This window comes from Pipistrellus hanaki, assembly GCF_964339955.1.
Source record: "Pipistrellus hanaki genome assembly, chromosome: 1".
In the NCBI taxonomy this organism is placed as follows: Eukaryota; Metazoa; Chordata; class Mammalia; order Chiroptera; family Vespertilionidae; genus Pipistrellus; species Pipistrellus hanaki.
Window position 1 is genome coordinate 90,837,885 of NC_140503.1, and position 22,366 is coordinate 90,860,250.

General features: G+C 39.7%; 1 protein-coding gene across 17 annotated transcripts in view; it reads left to right on the forward strand.

The window, feature by feature from the left end:
• The window catches only part of SVIL (supervillin), a 263,352-nt gene that overhangs the window by 56,467 nt on the left and 184,519 nt on the right, over positions 1 to 22,366 (forward strand). For all 17 annotated transcript variants that reach the window (XM_084875354.1, XM_084875358.1, XM_084875345.1 and 14 more), the window contains one exon: positions 10,931 to 11,029. The gene's annotated coding sequence lies outside the window, so the exon portion shown is untranslated. The remainder of the gene's footprint in view (positions 1 to 10,930; positions 11,030 to 22,366) is intronic.

Consider the following 22,366-nt stretch of genomic DNA (forward strand, 5'->3'; position numbering starts at 1 on the left):
AGAACACACTGGCTGAAAATTGCTGTTTTGTGGTGAAACCATAAGTTTTTTTGAGAACAGATATCCAAGAGTACTGGTATATTCTAAGAAAGAGAGAGAGTGGTTGGAAAGCCATTAAAGGATTTCAGGAATGTCACCGAAAGAAAACATTGGGAAGCCATATAAGTCACCTATTCTGGCCCTATGTGACTAAAAGATTCGTCTTGGCTAATGAGGGAAAAGTATGACTGACTACTTTGGAGACCTAATTTTTTTTTTTGAGTAAAACTTGAAAAATCAAAAGCAGACTAAGTTTATGAGATTGTTTCGAGTTTGGATGGTGCAAATTGGATTGATTAAAAGTGATGTCTGTGGCTGTTGTCTCTAGAATTCCTTGGGATAAGCATCCCAAAGTGTTCTGATATGGTTTTTCCATCAGGCTCTGTGCTGTTGCTCTGAAGATTGAATTGGGAGGGAGAGGGGAGAAAGGAAGAAAAGATGGAAAATGAGGGAGTTGATATCTTTCTGGAAGACATCCTCCATGTTAGCAGGCTACAGTTATCTCAATCGAAACTATTTGAATTTTTTCTTGTGTTTTGGATCCTGGGCATGAATCTTGTCTTGGAAACAGATGTGATTTGGGGACGTGTGCAGTCTCATAATGTGGAAGCTGAGCTTTGCTGGTTCTCCTGCTACTGTACCTCACTACGACTTACAGGCATCAACTTGATCCCATTGGGCATTTGTGTGTTATTTTTCTGGCCTCTTTCGGGGTGAGATGCAGCTTCATAAAGCTCAAAAAGAGCTTCCTCAACGGGGGCATCTTAGGGCAGCTGAAGAAAATAATGTGTGAAGCAGATAAATGCTTTGATATGGATTATGTCCAGCAAACTGTTTATATAAAAGGCTTTAACATATAAACCAATTAAAGAGCCTTATAATTTGACTCCTCTTTCCCATCAGACAAAGCTTTCTTATATTGTAAACTTAGAAAAGCATATTCACATTCTACAATCTGGTTGAAATTAATTTCTTTCAGTAAGGAAGCTTCAAAGCATTGTTGATATATTGCAGGAAGCTTTGAAGCTTTTGTTTCCTGGAATGTTCACTAATGGAGTATATAGTTCCTTACAGAAATTCTTTTTTTAGCTGCATGTAGTAAATAACCTAGTCAGTGGGGTTGTTATTGCAAGATTAAATTAGTATCTAAATTAACTGCTTCCATTGTAAAGAAAATCTTAAAATATATTGTTCTTTGGGTTTAATTAACCTTTTCTTTAATTCACCTCTCTCTCTGATAACAATATTACATACACTTTCCAGTAACTCAGCAGCTGTTAAGTATGGAACTAACTTGCTCCATTTCAACACATAGGACATATGTTGTTTTTTTATTTACTGTCCTATCTCAGTTAATGGTACTATCTTGCATGCACCCAGTTGTCCAGTCTGACCACTTCTCATCTCCTCCACTGTCACCACCCAATCTAGAGCTTACTGGCTCTGCTTTAATGGCTGTGGTGACCTTCTATCAAATTCTCTGCTTCTTCTTGTCCACTTCCATATTTCCCTAACTCTGCAAGTGTCCCACATCCTGCATGGTTCATGGTTCAGGTTCAGGGATCCGATTTGGGCTCTGGAGGAGGACACATGCAAATGAAAGAAACAAGACAAGAAATAATAATTTGGAAATTGGAGGCCAGGCCCAAGGAAGGACTCCATTTTGCTCTGGCCTTGCCATCCCTTTTATTCAGGTTCCCCATACACCCATAGCCCTTAGGCAGGCAATTCCAGTAATAGGTCAGTGATAGCCTGTCAGCAAGGATTTACATAAGACTGAAAGTTGGAAGTTGCTTCAGCTACCTTTTGTTTTATCTAGACAGTGGGTGTGTGGCTCTGACCCTTGCCAGAGCCTCAAGATTGACCAGCCTTCCAGACTCATTGTCCACCCCTTTCTGCTAGTGAAGACAATAGGCGGTTTCTCACATAACCCCAAAGTCTGTTTTCCTCAGAGCAACTGGAATGATTCGTTAAAACTAAAACAAGATCATGCCACTCATTGCCCATACCCAACAGTGGCTTCTGGTGACAAAATAGAACCCAAAGTCCTTCTTTGGTATAGGGCCTATATGATCTGGGCTCAGCTATCTCTCACCAGCATTTCCAGGAACTCTTCTCTTCCCTCGCTCCCTTCCAGCCACATGGAGACCTTGCTAGTCCCTTGGACATAGCAGTCACACTTCTATCTTAAGACTGGTTCTTTCCTCCTCCTGACTCTCTCCCTCCTGGTATTCCGTCAAATTCTTCCCCAATTCTCCCAGGGCTATGCTCTAATGTTAGTACCTCAGAGATACCTGACCACTTTATGTAAAATAAAAGCCTCCTCCAGTTCTTACTAACTGACATGCAGTCTATTATTGATCAATCAGTTTATTTGTTCATTAATTTATTTATAATTTATCTGTGTCTTCCAAGAAAATGTGAGCTTCGTAATGATGGGGACACTGGGTTACCATTGTATCTTTTATGCCTAGCACACAAGCAATCAAGATGTACCTGCTCAGTTTTGAGTGAAGGAAAGAGCCAGAACTATTCACATTAATTTTGGTTTGCATATGGAGACCAAATCATAGTGCAGCTACATTGTCCAATCATACATATATTTGTTTGTTTTTTAATTTTCCTATCCTACTAAAGGTTTGCCATTCAGCAATCAAGATTTATTTTAGATTTAGTTCCCTAAAGATTTCAGCAGTAACCTAGGTTTACCTTTGATGTAGTTCAGAGTAAGGATGGCAGTACCTGAACTTCTTGGTAATTTAATGGTTTTATAGTGGCAGTCTGTGTGGACAGACAGCCATTGGAATCTTACTTGCCCGCTTTCCTGGGTGATTAGCAGGCACATTTTTAACACCAGGAGAAAGAGCCACATACTCGACTATTTTTAATATCAAAGAGTTCCCATAATTATCTAAATACTCAGAAATTTCCTTAAGAAAGTGTACATGATGAAAAAACCTGTTTTTAAATTTTTATTTTATTGTTTAAAGTATTACAAATAATAGTACACGTCATCTTTTTTCCCCCATTGACCTCCCGCCTCCTCTAGCCCCCGGCACATGCCCTCATAAAGGAGCTTTTATCCTACAAATGAGCAACCGATAATCTTTCTATAAATACTGTATGAGAAGAAAATGAAGTTAATAGAAAAAGTTGGATAAATGATTTGTAGAACCTTGTAGAAGATAAAAATAGCCTCATTCCATGAGATAATTTTGTTGGCATAATTGATCTTAGCTAGTTTTTAAAATTCATGTGTGCTGATATATAATTTAAATACAGAAAAGTTCATTCTTTTTAAAAGTGTACAGCTGTGAGTTTTGATAAGTGCATACAATTGTGTAGCCATAATAATAAAAATACAAATTTCATCCTGGCTGGCAAGGCTCAGTGATTGAGCATTAACCTAAGAACCAAGATATTATATAATAGTTCAATTCCCAGTCAGGGCCCATGACCCAGTTGCGAACTCAATCCCCTGAAGAGAATTGAACTGTAATATCTTAGTCCCTGCTTTCCCCATTTAAAGGGTTGAATCCACCACAGTTTGGTCACTATGTCAGGGTTAGAAGTTAACAAGATTTTTTATTATGTCTCTCTCTCTTCCTAGTTTTTTTGTTTGTTTATTTTTATTGTATCCGCATACAAAAATGATTGTCTTTTAGCATGGCTTAGCAACTTTTTTTTATTATCCTCACCTGAGGATATGTTTTATTGATGAGAGAGAGAGAGAGAAAGAGAGAGGGGGGGAAAGAAAGGGGGAGACAGAGAGAGGAGGGGAAAAAAACCCCACATAAAAACACCCATGTGAGAGAGAAACATTGATTAGTTGCCTTTTATACTTGCCCTGACCATGGATCTAACCTGCAGCCTAGATATGTGCCCTGATAGGGAATCAGACCCACATCTTTTTGGTGTATGGACGACTCTCCAGCCAACTTGAGGCAGTCAACCAGGGCAGCCTAACAACTTTTTCTGACATTTCTTTATAGTGACCATCTCTCCAGGGAACAGACCTGGCCTGGCTTTCTCATTTGGGGACTGTAATATGTGGAAATGCAGTCAAATTGCCTCTGTTTGGGGCACTACCTTAGGGCTTCAGCGTGTGGTTCTGGGGCACAGTGAGCATGAACACAGCTAACAAACAGGTCCATCGTGCCCCTGAAGGCCAGGGTGGGCCTTCCCTAATGTGCACTGGCTTTAGCACAATGCTGTTTTATTCATGCACTTCAGAGTTATTGCAGGGTTGAGGGAATTTATGTTGTGAGATGCACTATTGAATTCATAGTAGCCTTTCAGTGTGTCCTACTAAACATGCAACTACTGGTATGGGAAGGGGGTGCAGTAACAAAGAAGTGATAACATTACAGAGGAGCTTCTTATACTTGAAGCGATTGAGATCCACCTCTGTAAGATGCGCCTAGAGACATTTTTAAAGACCAGAGGCCTGGTGCATAGATTCGTGCACCAGTGGAGTTCCTCAGCCTGGCCTGCACCCTTTTGCAATCCGGGACCTCTAGGGGGATGTCGGAGAGCCAGTTTCGGCCCATTCCCCTCAGGGCAGGCCAAGGGACCCCACTGGTGCATGAATCCATACAATGGGACTCTAGTATACATATAATATATTTGGTTAGTCTCTTCCTGCCCTCCCCCTGGCCCCTTCTCTCTGAGATTCATCAGTCTGTTCCATGTTTCCATGCCTGTGGTTTCTGCTCTTGCGTTGAACATCTGCCCCCTGGTGGTCATTGTGTGTCATAGCTACCAGCCATGCGGCTGATCACTTAGGCTTTTATATATATAGATAAGAGAAAGCAGATGAGAGTGGCCCAGAGGCAGGCAGGACCTATTACCTCCTTACCTGTCAGGAGAGTTAGGCAGAGTATATGGGACAGGGACCTCTGCCCTAGTGCACACTGTTCTTATCAAATCCAACTCACATATCAATAGGTTGGGGTTTTTTGATTTAGTTTGTTACTTGGTTGGGGAAAAAGAGCAAGGCCTAAGATAATCTTATTTTTGGAAAAACATGCATATGTGCAGCCAGTAAAGAGCAATAGAAAATATTTGTCTTCATCAAGCACTGAATTGTATGGATTTACTGTGCCTGGGAGGACAAAGAGGGGTCAGGACATCATTGTTGCTTCGAGCCCATGGCCATCCACGTGGAGCCCCCAGGTGCCCCAGGGGCAGAGGAAACAGACTGCCCCATTCTGTGATGGAGCTTATTTCCCTTGTTGTGGCAGCTATACTTATAGAGGGCTTCCTGAACTGCCTGTAAAAATATGCTTGTGTGGTGGATTTCAGAATTGTTGAAATTTAAGGAGAATTGGAGAGAGACATGATGCTCCTTGAGGCACACTGAAATGTCCAGGTGTTGCATTCTGTTGTTTTCTGTCTTACAGCTTAGGGCATTATGTATTTTGGTAATATATATATACTAATATACTAGTGTATGTATGTGTGTGTGTGTGTGTGTGTGTGTATATGTATTATATAATGTATGTATCATATGTGTATGTACAGCCCCCTCTTACCCACAGTTTTGCTTTCTGTGGTGTCAGTTACCTGCAGTCAACTGCATCCTGAAAATATTAAATGGAAAATCCCAGAAATCAACAGTTCAGAGGTTTTAAATTGTGTCCTGCCATTCTTAATAGTGTGATGAAAACTCATGGCATTCTGCTTGGTCCCAACCAGGATATGAATCCGACCATCACCCAGCATCTCCATGCTGTGTACACCCCGCCACTTAGTCAGCAGCCATCTTGGTTGTCAGATTGACTGTCCTGGTATCACAGTGCTTCTGTTCAAGTAACCCTTATTTTACTTAATAAAGTGGCCCCAAAGTATAAGAATAGTTTAAACTTTATCATAGCTATCTCTGTACTGGAAAAAAATATAGTATGTTTTCAGGCATCCACGGGGGTCTTGGAGCATATCCCCCAAAGATAAGAAGGGTTGGCTCTGTGTGTGTGTGTGTGTGTGTGTGTGTGTGTGTGGGTGGGTGTGGGGTGTTTGTAGACACATCTATCAATTTATCTATCTACTTATCTATACTGAATTATTAAGTATAAAGTTGGCTTTTCCCATATGTCTTAGTTTGAGCTGCTATAACAAAATATCACGGACTGTTGGCTTAAAAAAAAAATCTATTCATTTCTTACAGTACTAGAAACTGGGAACCCCAAGATAAAGGTGCTGGCAGATTCAGTTACTAGTGAGGACCCACTTCGTGGTTTACAGCTAGCTGCCCTCTTGCTGTGCAATTACATGCTTCTTATAAGGTTGCTAATCCCATCATGAGGGCTCTACCTCATGCCTTTTATCACATTGAAAAGGCCCCTGCCTCTTAATGTCATTACACTGGAGGTTAGGATTTCATCAAATAAATTTTGGGGAGACACAAATGTTTAGTCCATAACACTATATTGGACTCTATCTATCTATTTATCTATCTATCTATCTATCTATCTATATTTTAAATATATATATATATATATATATATATATATATATATATATATATGGGTAAGTGACTGACTGTTCATCTGTACGACTGACCAACCAGCCAGTACATATGATGCGTACTGGCAATTTAAAAATAAACCTTGACTTGTGCATGCGATACATAATAAAGCTCTTGCTGGCATCTGTTGCATGTATGTGTTTTAATCTGTCATTGTCAATTGTGCTGTAATGTAATTACTGTACAAATCTTTCTTCTAATTAATTTCCTTTCAATGTGCATGAATCCATGCACTGGACCACTAGTAAATAATATAAAATCATATTCACAAGCACATATATCTTTCAAACAGCAAGCTGAGTTTTTCTTCAATGTTTGCTTGCTAATTGTTTATTCATTTTGTGGTTGTTATTAGGCAAGTAGTAGGAGGCACCACAAATTTTGAGAAAAAAATGAGAGAACTTAAAATTGAGAATTCTGCCCATTAACTTAACTTTTCTTCCTGTGATTTTGGATAATACCCACCTCCTCTGAATTTTGAAGCTTAAGACCTCTGAGGGTTTTGCCAGAGCATATTAAAAAATGTACAAGAACCTGACCCTGCCTTTTAAGAACCTGTGCTGTAATGTGATATGTAGAAAGCTCACCCAATAGGAGCATAAAGGGGTGGTGGTGTGTCTGTATCTCACCAGGGAGCACTTTGGTGCTTATTTTATTTTCTGATTTTTTAAATATATATATATTTTTATTTCAGAGAGGAAGGGAGAGGGAGAGAGAAACATCAAGGATGAGAATCATTGATTAGCTATCTCTGCATGCCCCCTACTGCGAATCAAGCCCACAACTCTGGCATGTGCCCTTGACCAGAATCAAACCCAGGACCCTTCAGTGTGCAGGCAGACGCTCTATCCACTGAATCAAACCGGCTAGGGTTAGTGGTGCTTATTTTAGCTCTCTCTGCTTCATGTGCCCCCACGTCAGTTGCTATTTTGATAGTGTACATGCTCTTGGAGCTAGTATGGTATGCTGATGGCCAGAACCCCTCATGGTAGAGGTAGGGGGGAGGGCAATGAGTTACCCCTGTGCCCATTGATACCCCTGTCACCCTCTATTTGTTGAGCACTGGACTCATTCCTATGAAATAATAACAACATATAATACAAGATAAGAATCTTGCTTATAATGTTTTGTTTTAGAGAGAAAAAACACACATATTAAATACAGATAACTTTTAAGACAAGTAGAGTACAAAAAAGTTTGTACAGTCAAATTGTACATTGAAATGCACATTAATATACATTTCATGAAGACTATCAACATTTATTTAGTAAAAAGTCCAGTATTTAGGAAAATATTCACTGTTCTGTGGCTATTATCCTAATGTGTAAAAATATTACAATAATAATAGTTCCAAGTTAAAAAAAAAAACCACACAAAAAACCTCCTACAAATCTTGATAAATAAAATGGGTATTAATACTCAATGTTCTATTATTTGTTTTATTTCAGGCTTTCTGCACCCTCCCCCCAAATATTAAAAGGAAGCCTCGGCAGTTTAGTGTGTCATTGAGAGCTGTCCTTTCCTCTTCCCAAAGGTGCTGCAGTGGGCCCAGTGGTCTTTGAAGGGGGTCCTTCCCCCTTAGTGTCCTGCTGCCCTGTCTCCTGCAGCATCTTCCCACTGTTGTCATTGTTCATTTGCCTCTGATTTTGGCTCCTATACACGACAGTCTATTTACTTACTAATAGTTTTCTCATCAAGTTGTGTGGCCCAATAATGAATGCTAGCAGAGTGACACCTTGGCCACCAATATTGTATGCGCATGTCTGAGGGGTGATGGAATAGGGCTGTTCCACACTGGTACAGACCCATGGTGACATCTGTAGGCTATTGTGTGTTTCCAGTCAATAGATATCTTCTAATAGATTTGCGATTTTGTTGACTTTAAAGTATTTTATTGTATTTTTTTTAATACAGTTGTTCAAATAATCATGATTTATTTATTTACTTACTTATTTGTTTATTGTTATGACTAGTCCAAGCCTGGACAGTTGAGAATTAAGTATATAATCAGACTAGAGGCCTGATGCATGAAATTCCTACAAAAGTAGGCCTTTGCAGCCATGGTAGCTGCCTGGATCCCTTGATCCCTCCTTTGCAGCCTTGGGATCTGGGTTAATTAGCATATTATGCTTATATTATTATAGATGTTTGGCATGGATTCAGGAGGCAGTAAGGTCTCTGAGGAAGAAGTTGGGCATTAAGGGAAGGCCTCATGGAAACGGGAGATATCTGTGCTGAATCCTGAAATGTATCTTGAGATTCCTGTGAGCTTAGGGAGGAAATGCCCATGGCTCAGGGAGTTAGTGCTCATGGCTCTGGAAAGATATCTTGAAGAAGTTCCTTTCCTTACTTTAGACATCTAGGGAAAGATGGGAGAAGGCAGCCCCAATAAGAGTTAGGTCTCATAATTAGAGTCTATAATAATAAGACCTTTGGACACCTGGTAGAGTGGGGACAAGACCTTTCAGTTAAGTAATATGTGAGTAAAACACTGGAAATAGCCCTTCACTGTGGGCATCTTCATGGGCATCTCCTGTCAAACCTAAGTCATTTGAAATATGAAGGTAAAAGTACGTCTTTCTTTGTCATGTCTTCCCTCCAGATGCAGTTGGTCTAGAATTAGTCACAAAGTTTGTCCAAGTTTTTGCCTAGTGTTAGTTTATCTTCTGAAAGTCAAGTGAAAGTTTATTGTTTACCCTGAAATAATACTTTAGAAAGGTGGAGAGAGGCCTGGCGAGATACAAGGTCTTCAAGGTGTGACGCTGAGGGGAGCTCCTCTTCCTCTGCACCAGCCATATTGATTTTTCTTTCCCCAAAGCCCTGTTTTCCTTGGAGTTTTTTTCTGCTTTTTTACAGGTTTAACTAACTTTAATAAACTTAACCTGCCACTTAATTTGGATCCTTTCCTGATTGTGGTCTTGCTCTTTTCTTCTTCCCAAGGTAGCTTGAGTGTACTAAAACTGATTTATTGTTTGGTTTTCTGCAAGTGTTTTTATTCTGCAGTTTTATTATCTAGAGACAGGTTTTCCCATTGTCTTTGGGCAAACCAGATTCCTGGAACTAAAGTTTCAGGTACAGGCCTTTCAAACTCTTTCTGGGTCCTGGGGCTCTTGATCTCCACTAGATTTTCTTCTTTCAGACTGACAGATATAGAGCCCCAAGGTGATGGTTCTGCACACTCTAGTTAGGCAAGCCTGGTCCAGAGGGTGATTATGGGAGGGGCCAAGGCCTGTGACTCACAGAGGACCCACCGGAGTGTGAGCCTATGGGGAGCAGAGAGCTTTCTCAGAAGAGGGTGTGGTGTGGTTTCCTCCCTGCCCTTGCTGCTTGGCTCCTTTTGGTTCTCTCAGCATTTTCTCTTTTTGAATACTTTCATCTTTTCTTTCTTTTGTGGCCAATACAGAAAGAGGTTTTCCTTTTTCAAAGCAGGCAAATTCTTCCCATTTAGTATCCTGAGGAGGAATCCTAGAGGAAACAGAGGCTTAAATTGGTCTAGCCTCGTTTACAAACCTGCAAAGCTTTTTAATAATAGATTTATGGGGGAAGGAGGGGAAATGATTTTATTTTTGTCACAAAAAAATAACCTACTTAAACCCAATAGTTTGTCTGTGTTTATCACAACCACCTATATGGTTTCCAGTCATGAGTTCATGGCGGTCTGAATGTCACCAAGCAGTGGTGACAATATGTGTGTGTGTGTGTGTGTGTGTGTGTGGAGTGGGGGGAATGCTGCTTTGTGGGAACTTCACATGATTCAGCTCCTCTCTGCCCCGTCAGCACCACAGGCTGTTTTCCTTATAAACTGTCTCAGCCTGGAGATGAACTCCATTCTTGCAATACAACGTAAGATAGACTCTGACACCATGCCTCCCATATGCTGCTAAAAACTGAGAACTGACCCCACTTCTGGTCTTTTTCAGTGTTGGTGTATCGCTTGCTGCTGTCCAGTTTAGGGTCCTCTGTGCTTGAGCAAACTTTCTTAAGATGACTTTTTTCAAAATAAATGTGGGAGCAGATAGGAAGAAGCGCCTCAGCATAAAAAAATATTTCCAAAAGCCAACCCTAACCACTTAATCAGCTAACCAACTAGTAAACTCAGAGGCTTTCTTTTGTAGTCTGGGATCTTAGGACTGTAGTCTTGTTTGTGTTCAAATTATTTTTAAGAGGTTTAAAAAGATATGGCAACCACTGCTTATAATTTGTAGTTGCTGATGGAAATAAGTAATTGAAAGGGAGAAAGCTCTTTAGAAGCAGAAATTTAATCACAGCAGTATATCCTGCTTTGTTCATACATGTGTTTGTCATATTATTTGCTATTTTCTTTTTTAGATTTCAAAGTGGAAATTTGTCTTTCTCCCTTTTCAGAGAGTTTGAATACATGACCTTGAAGACTCAGAGAGCTGAGATAGGAAGATTTTGAAGTTGTTCTGCATTTGAAGCCATGATATAAATATACTTATTGCGGTAAGTATTTAGGAAAGAAATAAAAGTTTTGTGGTTAACACACCATTGGTTTTTGCCTGCATTCGAGAATAGTTAAAAATACATTATGAAGGGTGAATTTGTTTGAATCAGATTCAGCAAAACAGAGCTCTAAGAATATTAAAGCCACCTCTGTGATTGGGGTTTTCTTTTGAAATGAGCTGTGGCTGTGAGAGAACTTGCATGGACTCCTTGGGTGTGTGTGGTCACCAGCATTTACTAGAGTCCTGTGGAACTCTTTTCTTAAGGATCATCTTGAGACCAGTGTTCCATTTGTTCTTCAAACAAATGAGAGCAGATCCAGCCACTAAAAGGGAAGTGGAAGCTTCCCTCCAGCAACTGTTCTATCTGAAATGCTTCTCCAGGGCAGTATTTCTCAAAGTGTGTCCCTTAGGTTATTGGTGCAGTGAAGGCAGGGGTAGGATGATAGGTCTGCGCTCAAATGAGTTTGGAAAACATGGGGTTAAAGTTAAAAAATCTTTCTTATTGAAGGATCTAAAAAATGAGTGAGCTTTATGCCAAAACCGGTTTGGCTCAGTGGATAGAGCGTCGGCCTGCGGACTGAAGGGTCCCAGGTTCGATTCCGGTCAGGGGCATGTGCCTTGGTTGCGGGCACATCCCCAGTGGGGGGTGTGCAAGAGGCAGCTGATTGATGATTCTCTCTCATCAATGTTTCTGACTCTCTATCCCTCTCTCTTTCTCTCTGTAAAAAATCAATAAAATATATTTATTTAAAAAAATGAATGAGCTTTATGAAATAATATGGGTGTGTGTAGTTGTCAGTGCTTATCAGAGTTCTGTGGAACCCTTTTCTTTGGGTCATCTTGAGACCAGTATTCCATTTATTTATTAAACAAACTAGAGCCCCATTGCACAAAATTCGTGCAGGTTGCCAGCTGGGGCCTCCCTCCCCTGGCTGGCCCCACCCCTGGTTGAACTCCTGGGAGAACTCTGGATCCAAGGGGACAATTTGCATACTACCCTTTTATTACAATATATAGGATTATTGAATACCAGTCAGGTATGCTGTTAAATTCTAAAAATAGCACAATGTTTGTGTATAGATAGTAAGTAAGGTAAGAAGTAAGTAAGAACAATTATTGATAGGCATGATAACATATTTAAGGGAATGGTCTGGGGAGCTAGGGAGCCTGGGTTTTATTTTTTTATATATTTTATTGATTTTTTTACAGAGAGGAATGGAGAGGGATAGATAGTTAGAAACATCGATGAGAGAGAAGCATCGATAAGCTGCCTCCTGCATACCCTCTTCTGAGGATGTGTCCGCAACCAAGGTACATGCCCTTGACCAGAATCAAAACTGGGACCCTTCAATCCACAGGCCAATGCTCTGTCCACTGAGCCAAACGAGTTAGGGCTGGGAGCCTGGGTTTTAATCCTGAGTCTGCTACTTGTAAACTGCATGACCTTGAACAATACTAATTTTCACATCCATAAATTGGTGATAATACCACCTACCTAGAAAGGTTGTTGTGATTGTTGTGAGGGTTAAAATGATACGTATGTATTGGCAATTACTAAACCTTATACAAGTGTTATCAACATTTATGCTTATAATAATAATGGCTAAATATTCTGAAGGTTATATGATAGACTGACTGGGGAAGAAATAATGGTGGATGGGGACTTTTGAATATGATGGTCCAGGACTACCCAGATTTAGATACCTGTAAATATGAGAAATATGAGCTATGGAGATAGTATAGAGAGAGCATTTACAGGGAAAAGCGAGTGGAAGGGTCTGTGTTTATGTAGAGAAAGCATTTGACAAAATCCAATACCTCTACATGATAAAAAAGAAAAGAAACCCAATAAAAAACAGCAACAAATAGGACTGAGGGGGACATTTTTAACCTGAGAAAGGGTACATATGAAAAACCCACAGCTAGCATGATACTTCATCGTGAAGGACTAAAAGCTTTCCTCTGAAGATCAGGAACAAGACAGATGTCCAGTGTCATCACTGCTATTCACTATGGTACTACTGAGTCCTAGCCAGGATAATTAGGAACAAATATGGAATAAAATATTTCTAGATTGGATAGAAGAAAGTAAAACTATATTTGTGGATGAAATGATGAAAATCCACTAAACTATTAGAACTACTAACCAAGTGCAGATAGGTTGCAGGATACACATTTTAATTGTAGTGCTAACCACTTATAATGAACCTCTGAAATTATTAAGAAAATAATTTCTTTTACAATAACATGAAAAATAATAAAGACTTAGGAATAAATGTAACTAAAAAAGTATAAAATTTATATTCTTAAAACTATAAAGCATAATTGAAAGGAATTTAGGAAAATCTAAATAAATGTAAAAAACATTCCATGTTTATGGACCAAAAGACTTAATATTGTTCAAATGGGAATATTTCCTAAACTGACCTACACATTCAATACAATCTCTATAAAAATCTCAGTTGGATTCTTTGCAGAAATTGAAAAAGCTTATTCTAAAATTTATATAGAAATGTAAGGGACCCACAATAACCCAGACAATCTAGAAACATAGCAAAATTGGAAGACTCACACTTCCCAATTTCAAAATTTAACAAAGCCACAGTAATCAAAATAGTGTGCTTAAGGATAGATATAGATCTTTTGAATAGAATTAATAGACCAGAAATAAAACTGTACATTTATGATAATTTATTTTTTTTAATGTTCCAAGACAGTTCAATGGGAAAAGAATGAAGTTAGACCTCTACCTCACACTTTATCTAAAATATATTGAAGCCTAAATGTGAACTAAAACCATAATACTTTTGGAAAACAATATGGGTGTTAATCTTCATAACCTTTACTTAGGCAATGTTTCTTAGTTATAACACCAAAAGCACAAGTGACAAAAAAGCATAGATAAATTGGACTTCAATAAAATAAAAACTTTTATATATCAAAAGACTTTATCAAGAGAGTGAATTGTGTCTCTTCTGTCTTTGGGGCATATGTAGGGAGGGGTTTGGGATAGGAATGGGGGGATGAGGACAATTATGTGATACCATAATCAATAAAAAAATAAATAAATAAAGGTTATGACCAGGAAAAAAAAAAAAAAGAGTTAAAAGACAACCCACAGAGTAGGTTAAAAATATTTGCAAATGATATAATCTGATAATAAACTAGTATCTAGAATATATAAATAACTCTTACACCTCAGCTGTATTCTTGCAGTTTAAAAACAGGCAAAAATTGGCCTGCCTGTTTGGCTCAGTGGTTGAGCACTGACCTCTGAACCAGGAGGTAATGGTTTGATTCCCGGTCAGGACACATGCCCAGGTTGCAAGTTCAATCCCCACAGGATCCCCACTGTGGGGTGTGCAGGAGGCAGCTGATCAAAGATTCTCTCTCATCATTGATGCTTCTATCTCTCTCCCCTCACCCTTCCTCTATGAAATGAATAAAAATACCTATAATAATAAAAGCATAATATGCTAATTAGACCAGACATCCTTCCTGATGAAGCCAGGGCTGCAAGGGAAGCCCAGGTCCCAGGTGCTGGAGGGAAGCAGGTGCCTGCAGCTGGGAGAAGGAAGACCTACTCTTGCATGAATTCTATGCATCAGGTCTTTAGTATTTAAATAAAGAAATAAACTTAAAAAAAATAGGCAAAGATCCGAATAGACATTTCTTCAAAGATATGCAAATGACCAATAAATTCATGAGAAGATTCTCAATAACACCAGTCATCAGGGAAATGCAAATTAAAATTGCAATAATACCATTTCATTCCATTATGAGAGACAGAGAGTAACAAGTGTTGGTGAGGATATGGAGAAACTGAAACTCATACACTACTAGTGGAAAGGGAAAGTCTTTCCCGAGAAGCTGCTTTGGAAAATGGTCTGGCAGTTCCTCAGCCAGGAAAATATAAGAGATACTGTATGATGTGTCATATCCACTTCTAGATATATACCCAAAAGGAAAGAAAACTTATGTCTATATGAAAATGCAAATGTTTGTAGCAGTATTATTTTAATTATCAAAGAATGGAAACAATCCAAATGAACACCAAATTGATGAATAGACCAAGAAAATGTTGTATGTCCATATGATAAAATATTATTTGGCTGTAAAAAGGGATGGAGAATTGATACATGCTACAACATTGATGAATCTTGAAAACAACACTAAATGAAAGAAGCCAGAAACAAAAGACCATCTATTACATGATTCCACTTATATAAGATTTCCAGAACAGGGAAATAGAGATAGAAAGTAAATTAATGGTTTCCTAGAACTGAACTGTAGTGTACCTAGGTGGGAATTGAGAGTGAGGGCTAAAGGGTACATGATTCTTTTTTGGGGTGACTTTGTCAATGATTATACAACTCTATTAATATATTAAAAACCATTGAATTGTATACTTTACATTGGCAAATTGTCTGGTATGTGATTTGTGTATCAATAAAGCTGTTGTATACATAAAGCAGGATATGCTTTGCAGGTGTAATTGCCAGCAGTTGGTAATAGATGAGATATGGAAGCAAGGATTAGGGAGGAATTAAAAATGACTTCTAAATTTTATCCATGACAACTTCTGAAAAGGAAAGGAAAGACTGGGAGTTGTTCTTGTTTTTTGAGGGTTTTGTTTTTTAAATGGGGAGGGCCAGCTTTGAGAATCCAGAGTTCTATTGTGGACATACTAAGTTTGAGTACTTGTTAAATATCCAATTAGAGATTTTAAGTAGACAGTTGAGTGTGCACCTGTAACTCAGAGAAACAATTCTGGATGGAGATAAAATTTAAATGATAGGTAAATCCATAGGCAGGGGTGAAAATGGGGAGAGAGAAAGAGAGACAGAGAGGGAGAGGGAATGAGAATGAACTAGGCTAAGGATGAGGTGGAAAGAGGAGAACCACAAAGAAAGAGAAGGAGCACCAGCCAGGGAGAAAGGAAGAAAGTAGGAGAATGCTGTGTCACTGAACCCAGACTTGAGAAGGAGGGAGGGGTGCACAGAGCTGGTGTGACTAAGAGGACAGTAAGAGGACAGAAGTGTCCTTTGGAACTGCCAGGGTAGCTGTTGTTCATGACTTTGATAAGAGTAGTTCAGGAGTGAAGATTTCAGGTCAGAGTGGGTTGAAGGGGGAATATAAGTGCTCAAGTGGAGAGAATTAGGCAACAGGTGAAAATTGCTCTAGAATATTTTTCTTTGTGCTCTGCTGAAATACCCAAGCTTTGGCAGAGTTAGAAGACCTATTCCGTGGAGCCAGCTGTTAGGGGTGGAGCCTGCATCTGGGGAGCAGCAGGCCTGTATGTAGGTAGGGGTGGGGCAGGAGGGCAGTGCTGGGCTGGGGTCCAGAGAGGAAGGTTATTCTTTTCTTTGTTCTCTAATGGTTTTTATTTTCTTTTGTTATCATGACTGGGAAAAATATGAAAGCAGGGTATTATTAATGTGCTTTTTGAAGTTTAGGTCAAATTGTTTGAAAATTTTTATTTGAACTGAGAATAAAGAGAAAAGGCATTCCAGGCTTTCAGGTGCAGTCTTTATAAATTAGAGTCCTGGCTGTACATGCATCACTGCTTCATCCAGATTCTAGCGGGTCCTGAAGTAGGTGGAAGGGAAAGTGGTAACTTTTAAAAAGGCGAACATACAAATGCTTGAGCATACACATTCCACAAACCTCAGAAGTCCACTCACCATGCCTCTCACATTGGCATTAGCACATTCTTTCCTATTCTTTTTTACTAATTTAGATTGTGTGGGAACAGCTTTTAAAGTACATATTCCTTGAAGTAATAACCCATTTTTTACTTTTTCTTGAGAAAATGGACTGCTACGTAGGCTATAAAGCCCACTTGAAAGTTTGGGCAAAAATCATGTTTGGAGCACCTGTCTGTTGACTGCTCATTTTGTGTAAGTCCAAGCAGAGTGTGTGTGTGTGTGTGTGTGTGTGTGTGTGTGTGTACATGAATGCGTTCATGCACATGACACAGTTTGGTGACTCATATTTTTAAAGTTATATCTTAGTGTTCTAACTCAAATCTCTGCACTGATATGGCATGTAAACAGCCTGTCATAAAGCAGTATTTAAAATTCACTGTTTCTAACTGGGTTTGCAAAAAGTTAGAAAATATCCTTGTTTTCAAGCCCTGGTTAAATAAATGTTCTTGATAAAGATTTTTATTGTGTGTGTGTATTTTAAAAAATTATATGGTTATTGTTTGGTTATGTTTTGTTTTATATGGAGGGGACATGTATTAGGGGATTTTGAGGGAAGAATTTTTTCAGTATTACTTTCTTCCTCTGAAAGAAGCATCTTAATTTGTTCTAGAGCAAAGATCCATAGGGTATTAAATTTATTATAAAGATAAACCAATATTTGTAGTGTCCTGTTTGGTTGGAAGCTAGATTGTCATTCACAAAGAAATAGGAAATCGCCAGCTTAAAAAAAAATTCTCTGACTTTAGAATTTTGTTTTTTTTTCAGGCATCTTCTGCCTTAGGTTTAGAGATTTTACTAATTTCTGGCATCTTCCAATCACAGGAGAATGAGTGATTATTTGGGAGGAATCTTTGAACCTCATTCAACCGTTATTTTGCCCCAGAGCCATGCCAAGGGGTGCTTTTCATATATTGATTTCATTTCATTTTTAAAAGAAAATATTTTGTGGTTTAATATGATTTTGAAAGAATGAAAGTGGTTGTAGAGAGAATGGATTTGGTCTGCTCTCCTCACAACTAACTGCTTTCCAAGAGAACCCTCTGCAGGCCCATCATAACAAGGGCCAGGCCAGGCTAGTTTTAGTCTCCTGAATATTTCAGAAACTTGGACTGCATTAGGCAGGTGCTACTGACAACATTCAAGATCATTTTGTGGAGGAGGATGCATTGAGTTTTTTCTGCTTCGAGTGGATTGTGCAATTTGCTTTCTTTCTCAGAAAATGTCTTGTTTGTTTTGGGATGCAGCCAGGCCTCTCCTGTGGGTGGCGTGCTGTGTCACAGACCTCAGGTCCAGAGCCTGCACTTTGCTTTGTCTGTCAGATCAGATGAGTTGTAGAAAGCAGTCAGCCAGCGTTTGGGACAAACATGAAAGTGATGTTTGTGAGCTTGTGCAGGCAGAGCCTTTGGGCAAACTGCTTTGAGACGTGGGCGTCTGGGTGATCTGAAGAAAGAAGAACAGCAGGACAGGTAAGGGACTGCTAGTTTGAGCTGCGCTTGGGAACCTGGCTAGCATTTCAGGGGCTGGTGGGGCCTTATGCTCTCTTTGTAGTGTGTGTGTGGTGATGGTTGGGGATGTTGATAATGTACTTAGTAGAGCATTACAATTAAAAATGCCAATAATTTGAATTTTTAAGTAAAATATAGTTTTATTTTTTAAAAATATATTTTTAATGATTTCAGAGAGGAGTGGGGGAAAGATAGAAATGCCAATAATTAGATAGAGTCATTGATCAGCAGCTTCCTTCAAGTCCCACACTGGAGATCGAGCCCACAACACTCAACCACTGAGCCACGCTGTAGTTTTACTTTTAAAACTGCTGTCCTTCCCAAAATCCTGCTACTGTCAGCTCCCTAAATAGGGAAAATAAGCACATAAAAGTCCTGAAGGAATCTTTCATTGTGATCTTTTATTAAATCCCATGTAAGATTTAGACTTTATTTATAATAAAATTTCCCATTTAACAGGAAACCGAAACCATGGGAGAATATAAATATATCTTTAGACTTTTATGTTCTTTACCTGTTTTCTCTCTCTCTCTCTCTCTCTCTCTCTCTCTCTCTCTCTCTCTCTCTCTCACACACACACACACACACACACACACACGCACACACACACTTGTATTTGCATGAAAAATGAGTAATGGACATCTTGTCAGACAAACAGAAGGTACAGTACAATTAACTAAGAGGTTGAATATAAGTTGGAACAAATATTAACTTTTTATTTCACTTTCATTTGGATACTTTTACTAATTCTCTTTGCTGGGTTTAGGCTTTTCGAACATTCTTTGGCTCTGGGAGAGGGAGTTGTATAACCATAAAACTTGAGAATCCTGGCCCTAGAATAAATGTTCCTTTAAAAACCCCAAGGACAGAAAATTGAACACAGCTGTGCACAAGAAAAAGACGAGGGGAAAGGCAAGCGGTGGTTCAGGGCTGTGGGCACCCTGACCAACGTCCCAAGTGCACTGGGGCTGTGGTTTCTGGATGGGGAGCTTCGGTGGTCCTTTTGAAAGTTTCAGGAAAAGTCCAGAACTGGATGTTTCTGTGATGTGGTTAAGAGAACATTCTGACTGGATTTGTTTTTCATTGTCCTGCTGTCCTGTGTATATTCTGTTGTTTTCCCCTGGAGAGAATTGGGGTTTCTGGCCATTTTCTCTGATGTTATGATTAGACAGTTGTAAGTAAGCTTCAGAACTGAAGCCATTTCTACCAGTGAGAAGATAGAAGAGGCAAAATTTTTAGCCCCCAAGTCCTTCTCCTCTGCCCCCTCAGTCACAGAATTTCCCTCAGAATAAACAGCTTTAAAGTGTGGCCCTGAGAATGTGCCATCGTTGATCCTTGCTTCCGCTCCACTGGGACACAAACTTCTCTGGTATTGGTGTGATGGGCACTGCTGTGAACCCTAACCTCCGTGCAACCTTGGATTCATCATTCTGCTCTGTGTCAGACCATGTAATGATGATTCATGCTTCTTCCTCTACAAGATTAGATTACTGTAATTTTCATATCCTGGACTGTGCACTAGGGATTTGAATTAATACTTGTTGGTATAGAAAGCAGTGTTGTGTTTCTGGAAAGAAAGGACTGGACTTGCCCACTCAGCCATCACCAGAACACATTTCGGGCTGGCCTGTCGTGACACTGACTTCAGGTTTACCACATCACTTAGCTTACCTGAGAGGCGACAGGCAGGGCTCTGCATGCACTTGGTCCAGGGGTAGTAGATTGGCATACGTGCTGCCATGCCTAGGTCAGAATGCATGAGAGACTTGCAGGGCAGTCCCGCATTGAAATCACACACTGCTTAATGAGGAAAATCTTCCTAAAGGATACTTGGGAAGGAAGTAAAATAATTCAGGCTTGTGGAATAGTCTCCCTAAAACCAGTAGGGACTGTGATCATAGATTGCAGAAAGCAATGAGAGGGCAACTAGCCTTTGAAAAACCTCTATGCTTTGTCACTCTCCCTGTAAAATATGTACTATTCATTCTGTTTCTTCAACAGGTGTTAATTGAGCACTTCCTATGTCCTAGGCACTATCTGGACACTAGAGTTTAACAGACAACTACAAAACAGAAAAAATCCGTCCTCATGGAACTCAGATTGGGGCAGTGGCACTGCGGTAGGAGTATGAATGGAAGACACCCACAGAATTAGGAGGAGCAGGAAAAGCTCAGTAAATGTAGTAGGAGTAGCAGGAAAAGCTCAGTAAATGTAGTAGGAGTAGCAGGAAAAGCTCAGTAAATGTAGTCATTTGAGGGTATATTTGCCTGTTTATTTCCTGTCTTTCCTTTGACACAATGTACACTACCCCACTAATTTTGTATTTGTCATAGATAGCCCTGAAGGAAGTTCTTCATCCGTGCTAATAAATAGCCCACTCTGGTATAGCGAGTCCATGGGATAACTTAAGGGTCTTTGAACGGATTGTCTGCTATAGACTGAGTCTGTGTTAGAGGGAAACTGAGGTGGAATCAAGAGTTTTTATTTTTGTTCACTACTATACACTCTAATTATTCTCACTCCAGAAATGCCTTGTGTTAACATTCTCTCTCCTAATAGCCCCTTCTTATCTTTATTTCCTGTTTCCTTCTTATCTTTATTCCCTGCTTTATTTTCTTTCTCTTGGTTCCCTCTAATTTGGTGAATATGAGATGGCAGCACTTTGCCCCAGAATTACAGAATCTCAGTTTTTCAGAACTGCATGGGATTATAGGAGTCTTAATCTAGATAGGTGATCTTTGGTCTCTAGATTGAAACCAAGTTATTACCTGACACAGTAAAATGAGAAATATAAGAAAATGAAGTAAATGTTTCAGAAAGCTAAACTTCATTAGTTGATTATTTTCATTATTTTCTTTTCTTAAACTTGTTAGTTCTTAGTACCTTCCTCCAACCACAGAAATTACTCATCCTCCTGAACTCAGCCCCCATCACTTGCTCTGCGGCCCTATCAGTTGACTTCATCCCCCTTTCTCGTTCTCCCACACTTTGGTCTTCAGATAGTGCCCTTCTCAATGTGCTAGCCCCAAAACAAGAGTTGCTGCCTAAACTTTAGGGTAGGAAGTCACCATCTGTGCTGCCAGGAAGCTGTGTTTTAGGCTCTCCAATTGGAGCCACAAGTACATTTTAAACTGACATATAGTTGTTCATGGAATTATTGGTAATGTGGTTCCACTTTATTACAGTTTTATCAGGCTTTTGTGGGTTGGCCCAAGTGCACAGCCATCCCTTATAACAGTTTCTGGAGGAAAATGATAATGAACTTCACAATAGGAACCATACTGAGCTGGACAGCGAAGGTACAGTGCCACCAACCAAGGGCACATGGAGTTTCTTGGTTTGTGGAGGCTGGGGAAACTCAGTTGCAAAGAAAGCTGCCCAGGTCCTCCTTGTTTCCAGTGTATTTCTGAGGTCTGGATATTCCTCCTGTTACTCCTTTATAACCTGGGCCAAATATTTGCCTTTTCATGCAGTCCTTAAGAAGAAACATAGGTTCTTTTTCTTTTTCATTCAGGAGTAAGGATTGTTCATTCCCTCTTGGTGTTTGGGGTCAACAAAGGAAACCACTGTGGTGCAAAAGCTTTGTGTCAGCAATAGAATAGAAAAGAAAGAACCTCTGGAATCTTCTGTGGAGTAGGAGAGCCTCACTCCAGCAGCTGCACCACTTTAAGCTCATGTTCCCACTTAAGAACCTCCATGTCTCTGCTATGAGACGAATTGACAGAAATCCCATATTTTTAGATATATAGTAGCCTAAATGGATCATGTCATTCTTTGTACATCTCCAATTACTCTCAAGACTGAGCCTGGTGTCCAGGAATGTGATGTTGGTCCAGCTGTGCGAGAGGCTGCATCCCTGGAGCCAGGCCTCATAAACATGGTCCAGGCTCCCCTTTGGCAAACTCACATTTCATTTTGACTGTGAGGCCAGCAGTTCTGTTCATGCTGAGCATTGCTACACGCCCATGCTCTTCAGGCAGCAGCCTGGGAGAAAAGAGTTGGCTTGCTCATCTGTTGTTCAAGCCAGTGACCTACACATGACCTTGGAGCTTGAAAGATTGTCATCTGAAGCTAGTGAAGTTCTTCATAAGCTTTGAGAAAGAGACAGTGAGACAGGCTCAT